The 9,650-nt window shown below is 41.1% G+C and overlaps 1 long non-coding RNA gene across 1 annotated transcript; it reads right to left on the bottom strand.

Moving 5' to 3' along the window:
• Window positions 1-1,062: 1,062 nt before the first annotated feature.
• LOC144829648 (uncharacterized) lies at window positions 1,063-8,958 on the bottom strand. Its single transcript, XR_013610762.1, has 2 exons — window positions 4,834-8,958; window positions 1,063-1,319 (listed from the first exon to the last, which is right to left on the bottom strand). It is a non-coding gene; the product is annotated as an uncharacterized LOC144829648 (long non-coding RNA).
• Between the last annotated feature and the right edge of the window lie 692 nt (window positions 8,959-9,650).

Raw genomic sequence — 9,650 nt, forward strand, 5'->3', positions numbered from 1 at the left:
GTTAGGTTTGGATCACCTTGAGGGTTCTCTGACAGGAGTACTTTCTACGATTGACACATTGCCCATCCAGGGTCCATCAGGAGGAATTTACAAAAACAAACTTGTAAGTATTAACTTGTAGAAGCACCACCGCCTTTTAAAACCAGCAATTGTGTTTGGGTGTAACAAATGTTCATTGTGTGTACAATACAGCTATTTCAAATATAACCAGTAATCAGATCAAGCAATGCTTTTTATTTGGCATATGATTTTGTGCATCTTCACCGTAAAAGGTGGACAGTGATATGAACATGTGTGAAAAGTAGATGCCAGCAAAATGTCATATAGTTTGTATTTAAAAGCAACCGTGCATCTTGTGACGTTCACCAATACCAATAGGGTCTTGAATTTAAGGTACAGTTTAATATACTATGGGCTAGATGTAGGTAAAAAGGATTTACCGTTTCTAAAATACTGAATTTTACTGATTCGGTATTTTAGAATCTGTAAATCCTATGTAGGTAATTATTCGGTAAAAATTACCGAATCGTTAAGATTCGGTATTTACCAATTCGGTAATTGCCATTCATTCCTATGAACCTGAAGGCCCATAGGAATGAATGTCAATTACCGAATCGGTAAATACCGATTCGGTAAAATAGGCAAAGGGTCATGGGTGGCAGGGTGTCACTTTGACACCCTGTTGCACCCCTGAATAATGCTAGTGTGCACATGTGGCACACATCATGCCTAAGGGCATGCATGTCTGCCACATGGCACAGTTGAAAATGCACAAATTTGCATTTTAAAAGGTATTCGTTATTTACCACCAATAGTTGGTGGTAAATAACGAATCCTTAAAGCAAAGGAGCACTCTTTAAAGTGCTTCCTACATGTCATTTACCGATTCAATACCGATTCGGTATTTAACGAATCGGTAAATTTGCCACCTACATCAGAAATGCCTATTACCGGACGGTAACGGCCGATTTCGTCTGTTACCGACCGGTAATAGCCTTCCTACATCTGGCCGTATGTTTTTTTAACTTAGTGACATGCCGTTTGAAATAAAATGGACTTGAATGACGTATTGACACTTAATTTTATTAAGTTAAAACACATACTTCACCCCACAGGAATCCAGGACACCATGCAAGACAATATTAAAGATATGCAAAAATATAAGTAGTCAGTGAAAACAAGCAACATTGCTATATGTTTTCAGGTTCAGCATTTTCTGTAATTCGCCTCTAATAGCATTTTTATGGCAAGCTTTTTCTTCATGGATCTGTTGTTTGGAGATTGCCCGCTGTTGGGCTTGTACGCAGGTTTCATAAACTCTGAAAATTGATAAGAGCATAGATAAATAACTTGCTTCTATTAGATGGCCTGCCAAAAACAAAAATCAACAAATGTATTTACAGCCAGCATGATAAGATAGTATAGGATTTTGGGTTCATGAGTGAACTGTAGGTGCAAGAGGAGCACATGCACAATTAAGTCATTTATAGGATTATAGATAACAAAAGAAAATATCTCCCTCTGAACTTAATGAGTGAAAGGTCATAATGTGGCAGTTGCTACACAAGCATTGGCAATGCCAATAGGTCTCTCCAATGCAAGAGCTATTGACTTTTACAATATGTTTTAGCAATGTTGAACACCAGGGTGTCTGATGTTCGGCATGCTAAAGGTTAGTAGAGTAAAAGAGAGGGTGTTGGAATGGAATGTCATAAAGTGCAGTGGAGTAGAGTGTTATGGAAGAGTTAAGTGTCATGGAGAGGAGTAGAGTAGAGGTCAGTGTTGTGGAGTGTTGTGGAGTGTCGTGGAGTGGATGGACATGTAGTTGAGTTGAGCATAGTGTCAGAGCTCAGTAGAGTTTCATAGAGTGGAGGGGCATAGAGTGTCGTGGAGTGATGTAGAGTGTATTTTATAGAGTGGAGTAGAGTGTTGTAGAGTAGAGTGGCATACAGGGGAGTAGAGTGTCAGAGTGGAGTCGATTGCCATAGAATAGAGTGGAGTAGAGTGGCAAAGAGGAAATTGCTTAGCGTCATAGAATTACACTGAGAAGAGTGTTGTGGAGTAGCATAGAGTAGAGTGTCAGTGGTGCAGAGTGTAATGAGGTAGAACATCACAAAGTGCAGTGTCTGAGAGTGGCATGGAGTGAAGTGGCATAAAATACAGTGGTGCAGAGTAGATTGGCATATAGTGCATTGATTTTGAGTAAAGTTGTGTAGAGTGCTTTGCCGTAGTGTAGAGTGCAGTGGCATAGAGTAGAGCGGTGCAGAGTAAATTGCAGTGGCGTAAAATGCAATGGCATAGAGTGGGGTGATTCAGAGTCGAGTAGTGGCGATGATTGAAGTGGCATAGAGCCGAGTGGTGCACGGAGGAGTGCAGTGGCGTAGAGTGCAGTCATGCAGAGTCAAGTTCCAGAGAACAGGTTTGTAGAGTACAAGATCTATGAGTGCAGTCACAGAGTAGAATGTTGTAGAATATAGTGGCATAAAGTGCAGTAGTTCAAAGCAGTTGGCGTAGATGCAGTGGTGTAAGGAGCACGGACAGTAGAGTGATGTAGAAAGCAGTGGTGTACAGTGCAGTGGTTTAAAGTACAGTGACATAGCGTAGATAGCGATGGTGTAGATTGCAGTAGGGTGGCGCAGATACAGTGGCATAGAGTGCAGTGATGTAAGGTGCAGTGGTGCAACGTAGTTGGCATAGGAAGTGGCTTAGGGTGCATTGGTTTTGAGTAAAGTGGTGTACAGTTAATTGGTGTGGAATGCCTTTGCTTAGAGTAGAGTGGCATAAGGTTGAGTGCAGTGGAGTTGATTGCCGCAGACTACAGTGGCATAGAGTGTATTGGTTTTGAGTAAAGTGGTGTAGAGTGCACTAGCATAGAGTGTAGTGGAGTGGCGAACAGTGGAATAGAGTGCCGTAGACAGCAGTGGCAGAGTAGAGTGGACTGGAGTAGAGTGAAGTGGAGCAGAGAGTGCAGTGGTACAGAGCATACTGTTGTTTAGTGCAGCATTGGCACATAGAGCAGTGGCGTAGGGTACAGTTGTGCAGAGTAGAGCAGAGTGGCTCAAAGTGCAGTGATGCAGAGTGGAACAGAGTGGCAAAGAGTGCAGTGACGCAGAGCAGAGTGGCGTAGAGTGCAATGCAGTTGAGTGATTTGGTGCAGAGTAGATTGGCGTAGAGTGCTTTGGTTGTAAGTAAAGTGGTGTAGAGTGCTTTGGCATAAGAGTGCAGTGTTGTAGAGTAGGGTTACAGAGTGAAGTGGCGCAGAGTAGGGTGTAGTGCAGTGGCGAAGAGTGCAGTGGTGCATAGTAGAGTAATATGGAGTAGAGTGCAGTGGCATAGAGTGGAGTGGTATAGAGTAGAGAGGAGAAATGCAGAGAAGAGTGCAATGATGCAGTTTGGAGTGGATTGGCATAGTGTGAAGTAGTACAGAGTAGAGTACAGTGGAATGGAGTGGTGCAGAGTAGGGTGGGGTAACGTGGAGAATGCATATGTTAGAGTACTGCCATTACAGACTACACATTTTCAATTTAAATTACAATTACATTTGCACTCACAGTTCACTGATAAACATATACAGAGCACAAACAATGTGTGGAAATGTAATCACCCATTGTGTTAATATGATTGTCAGCACAGTTCAATTTTCGTGCATAAAAAAAAAAAAAAAAAAAGAAAAAAAACGAACATCATACAGCGTTCCTCAAAGAAACCCCAGTAGCCCGGATGATTGTCAAATAAATCCTCTCACTTTGAAGTCACAGAAAAAATAAATAAACACTAAGATCCCTGGAAGACACAGCCTGGCACTTGTCCTCTGTAGACTACACAGCAAATGTGACAATATAAGAACAAGATTTAAGGGCCTGTGTACAGAAAGCGAGTTTGTGCAAGAATACAGACAGTAAACAGGGTTTGGGCAACTGGCGGGACAAACTCTAGCTGGCCAGTCTAAAGCAAATAAAGCCAGCAAATGTGAGTTAGAAACCACAAAGCCAATGGTAAGCAACGGGCAGAATGCATTCCAAGGTCAACTTTCTGAATGTCCAAGATGTCTCAAGCAAAGCAGGCAGCGGTGCTGTCTGGTAGACAGCGACATAATAATGTCCATAGGGTAATGTGCTCTTTCATTTTTGTTCTGTTTGCAAGTGAATAGGAAAGTGGAGACTCTTACCTCTGCCCATATGATGCCATAGTTTTACATGGTAGCATTTTTAGACACGGCCTCGCTGAATTTTGAACTATAGAGCTCATAGCAGAAAAGAAGAAAGACGGGCTAAAGTACAGAAGTAGAAAAGCGAAACCCAATAAAATGCTTTTCCAGAACCAGCAATTGAGGTCAACAAATGACACCTGTGCATACAGAGGATAAACAGTCCCAGCCTCAAGATATGGCTTCTTCAAGATGAGCACCGAGTGAGATTTGATATTAAACTGTCCTTGCATCACGCCTGCCTAGAAAAAAAGGAACTGCTCTGGAACTGGTATTATATGGCAAATAGAAGCCTTCATACAGCTTATATGTCACGGTCTACCAGGCATAGTTTGATATAAAGCTGGGAACACAGTGTACCATCACTGCCGTTCCTTCTAACACAGATTTAAGTCCTTTTCATGAGACCAGGAAAGACTTGCTCCTTTGGAAACAAGTGATTGGAAGAGTGGAGAGGGAGAGAGGAGAGAGTGGAGAGAGAGAGAGAAAAAAATACAAAACGGCAAAGATGGAATCCTTTTACAATCTGATTTGCTAGGGGATAACATACGCCAAGCGGTTTTAAGGCTCAAAACAAACATACCATTTATATTACTTTTTTATGCAAACAATACAATAACTTTCACCTGAATGATTGTTGCTAGCTGATCCTTGTGCAATGCTCTGTACAGAACTGGGGCAATTGGTACACAGGAGGGCCATTTGAACCCTTCAGCCGGTGCTGCAGATCAGTCTGCATATAACAACACATCGAATTATCATACACGTCATTATGTATACATAGTGTAAAAAAATAAAAAGCAGTGGTTGTGGATGGAGATTTGACATATATACGGATTATGAGAACAAAATCAGACGGTAAGCATCAAAAATATATATTAGCATTAATCTATCCTTTAACCAGTTTCCTTTTTCAGGAATCACGGTTTCTCAAACATAAACTATTAGTATTACAGGAATACTATCAGAGTCTAAGAGAACAAATATGGTAAGAGTGAAAAATGAAGCAAGTCACCTTATATACTGTAAATGAACCACTATATATTTTAGAGAATGCTGCATTTGTTTCCTCGAATATATCAAAACCAGGTTTCACTACAAATTCAAAACTGCCAACTAATTTTCGTGTATGCCTTTTAACTGTGCTACCATTCAGTAAAGTTTTAAAAGACATCACATTGGTAAACGCAAAGCTGCTCATCATCTATGCAAGTGAGAGGTGGAATACAAAGCGTCAGAGTAGAATGTTGTAGAATATAGTGGGGTAAAGTGCAGTAGTTCAAAGCAGATGGCGTAGATGCAGTGGTGTAAGGAGCACTGACCGTAGAGTGATATAGAAAGCAGTGGTGTACAGTGCAGTGGTTTAAAGTACAGTGATATAGCGTAGACAGCGGTGGTCTGGTTTTAAATGATCAGTCTCACTCACCTTTTAAGTAGTTATTCTCACCTTCTAAGCTTCTCACTTCTGCTTGTATTAATACAGGTTTCTTGTGCTCTCGCCGCAGGCTCCAATCTTCTTCCTTCCTCCTTTGATACTCCTCTGGTACTGAACAGTATATGTATCACTGGAGTTTGATGTGTCTTGGAGGGCCGTTTTCCTCTATAACCAACCCCCCATGTGGTGAACAGTGACAAAGCCAAAAGGCTGGTGATCAATGCCAGACCTTTTGGCTTTGCCATTGCTTGTTTAATATTTTAAATTGTTCAAACCCAGTCATGTCACTTTGTGGCATAGAAGAGACCATCGTAAGGGAGTAGCATCACCGTAGGAGAGTGATTCCAAGTTTCGTTACTATGCAAGGGGAGGCCTACAATTTAGTGATCGAGTGGCCCAAGGGAAGAGATCTGGGGTAGTGGGCCAATTTGGGGTCACTTTTAGTAGCTATTTGCACTGTCTGGATAAGAGTGCATGCTGCTGTTTGCCAGGGGTCCAAGTGAGAATTGGGCTGGGCAAGTGAGTCCTGAACAAACAGTTCTGATGATAGTAGTATATAAAATGTTGAAGTTACCCCCACAGTGCATGGACTATCGTCGTATTAATGTACCAGGCCTGGATTGCAATGTGCAAACACTTTGAAAGGTATAGGAGTAGGGAAAAATAGTGACGAAGAAGAAAGGAAGCACACAGGTGGAAACCATGATAGATATATGCAAGAAGGAAAAACAAAAGGGGAAATAAGGATAGAGAAGTATGAAGGAAAAGATAAATATGTTAGAAAAAGAATGTGAAGAGAACTGGGAAAGCTGAGATTAGGAGTGCAAAAATGGGCTAGAAAATAGTGAGAATAAAAAGTGTGAAGAGGAGTAAAGAAAGAGAAGACAGGGAAAAACGATAAAGGAGAGCGGAAGGGAAACCTGGGAAGGAGAATAATGAAATGCAGCTAGAGAGGGTAAAGCCAAACAAAAGAAAAATTGCAGACAGAGCAGAGAGTGAAGGGAGAATAGTAGAAAAGCTCAACAGTGAGACAGATAGTAACCATGCAGTCACACAGAGTGCTTAAACAAGAAGAAACGTAGACGGTGGCTTAGAATGTAATAGAGTGATGCAGAGTGGCGCAGAGTAGAGTGGAAGTGCTCTGAAGAGGTAAACAAAAAACACATTTCTTGCTCAAACAGATCAAACTTTACTAAAAACATGGCAAAATGTGTTCTTGCAAAGTGACAAGCCCTTGGCAAATAATTGAATGGTCATCTTTCTGTTGCTTTTTGCTGCATTTGGTATTTAAATGGGTACTAAAGAGGTGAAATATGTGCTCACGCGGAATTAGCATGTGTAAAAAATTATAAAAGAATGAAGTAATATCACAAAATGTGCAGCATTCCGCTGAATATTTTCCCTTTTCTCGCCGCATAATTATTAAGCCTGGTGCGTAATTTATTTCTGCCATGCTCTGGCAATGGCCCTGGAGGCTGTCAAGACCATCGTGAAGGGTAGAAATCAAATCATAAAGCAGCGTTGGTATACTTACAACATTATGCAGAAGTTTCCAACATAAGATTTGGCACATTTATGAAGCTCTCTCTTCAAACAGCATATTGTCATGGCATTGATGACAGGTCCTACATTTATGTAACTTATATACAGGGCTACGCATATTATGATATTATACAACTGCTGTGTTTTCCACGTAATTTGCCACATAATCCATCATATGCTGCAGATAAAAAAAAAAGTTAGTTCTAGCTCAAAAGGATCAAAGTTACCAAAAGGAGAGCAGTGCGCATTGCGGCACAGTATAAAGCCTGTAACAAATACTGTCTAGTCCCCTTTACTTTACTTATTGCTGGATTTTAGTATTAATTTGAAAGTAATGAGGTGAAACATTTGCACCAGACAGTTAACATATGCACAGATGTCAAAATAATGAAGTAATACTATCAAAAATTGCAACCCATATTGCTACATGTGCTTAGCTAAGTGTGACACCCGACTTGCATGTTTCTTCTGTCATTGCAGCCAGATATAGGATACAACAAGTAATATTACACCTACAACATGCAAGGACTATCGACTTTGGCAATGGTTTTTACTTGCATAAGATGAATATGCAATAACTACGGGTTCGTTTTACAGAATTTTGAAAATGGGTTAGTCCTCGTGGTAGAAGTTGTAGACTAACGGCTAGAGATGCCGACTTTCGGCGCTGGGAAAACGCAGGTTCGAGTTTTGGCATGTGCACACCATTCCGTGATTCTAGTTAAATTACTAAACTCGGTGCCTACCAAAAATAATATGGAGTGATGTATTTGTGTCTATTACCCATGCGTAGCGCTCCAATACCTTTGGGTCAAGGTCGCGCAAAATGTTTGTGGACATTGCTGAATTTCAGACGCATAGTGTTGCCCTAATCTCGGCGAAAAGTGTGAACATACGCTGCACAGAGCATGATCTGATTCACGATTATACTGTCTGGCAGCCGCATAATGCAGGCTTTTCTTGTATTCAAATTAACCTTAGTTTATGTAACGCTAGAAATGGTGTGCTCGTTTTCAAAATATTCCTATTAACATTGCACGTATATTTCGGAGCAGCCTCCCATGTGCCCATGTGCTTAAAGTACGATCGTTTTCTCCTTAACCTGAATTGTTACCTCGTCCATAAAACCAGAGGGCAAAGGTCAAATCTGTACTGAACTCCCTGTTGTTTTCACCCATGAATGACTCGCTGCACTGGTACAAAGGTTACAATGCAAATACAAGACGGACCTTGCATTAATATCCCACCCCGCTTCGCACCATAACTAGGCCTTGTAAGTATTCACCAGCTGGGAGGCTTGGACTCCCGTGTTTCCTCCACTGGCAGACCAAACATTTTCTTACCGGACATCTTGGAATCTGCCGCAGTGACACAGAGAGATGGGAAGTAAAGGCAGGTTAGTAGTACATGTCGCCAATACTACCTGATGTATACTTGCCCACTCTCTGTTTCACTGCAGTGATGTGACGCTGATTGAGAGTCAGCCTCTCGCATCACCTTTGGCGCCTCATTCTTCAGCCGGCATGATTGCAGTCTCCCGCCATTGAAAGCGAAGTTGAGGAAGAAGCCCATAGTGTAAAGGTGGGAAGCCATAAAAAACACTCTACTAAAAACAAATACGGACAAGGTTCAGCAATGCAGCTCCCTTCCACGCTCCTGCTAACACACATACACGGCATCGGTAATCAATAGTAGGTGGCTCCGCACGGCAGCACTTAATTTCCCCTCGCCTCGCTGGTCTTTCTTGCTTTAAGACCCACTTCCGGTTGAGGCTAACTTCCGGGTTGAAGAACTTGAAATTGAAAGAGGACAAAAGTAGTCCCCCTCACCCCCCGCCCCCCTTAATGTTTAGCTCAGCTTCATCGATACCTCCAAATTGTGGCAATGCACAAGTGTCAGATCCCATAAACACACAATTCTAATTTGTTTTCAGAATTAAGTTGGCTCTTTTTTCTGCTTGTAAAAAAAACTTTAATTCCCCAACTTTATTAGAATTTGGTTCTCACAAATACTCAATAGTGTTAGAGTCACAAAAATTGAGATCGTGCTGGCAGCATCGACGAAGGAAACATTAGACATTCTCCTGCATGCCAATAAACATGGTTCTGGAGGGAGACGTCTGATTTTTTAAGCCAATACCTCTCCTTCAATAGACATGTACGTGTGAAATACATTCTCCCAATTTTTTCTTTTTAAATCACCCTCTTTCGTCTTCTAAAATGTTGTAATGTATGCATTCTTCCTTCACTAATTTGCCATTGTAATGCCAAAAGAAATAGACAGGACCATCAATCAAGCTTTAAAAAATACAACGTTTATTTAGGAAGAGAAGATTTAGCATCTCTAAATAAACTATTATTCACCAACAAATGATACTTGCCATGAATGAAAGCACAGGAACAACATATTCCTAACAATGTATTCTTCAACTAGTGTACAATAATTTGCATAAAAAAGAAAATATTG

The sequence above is a fragment of the Lissotriton helveticus genome, chromosome 1_1, assembly GCF_964261635.1.
Source record: "Lissotriton helveticus chromosome 1_1, aLisHel1.1, whole genome shotgun sequence".
Taxonomy (NCBI): domain Eukaryota; kingdom Metazoa; phylum Chordata; class Amphibia; order Caudata; family Salamandridae; genus Lissotriton; species Lissotriton helveticus.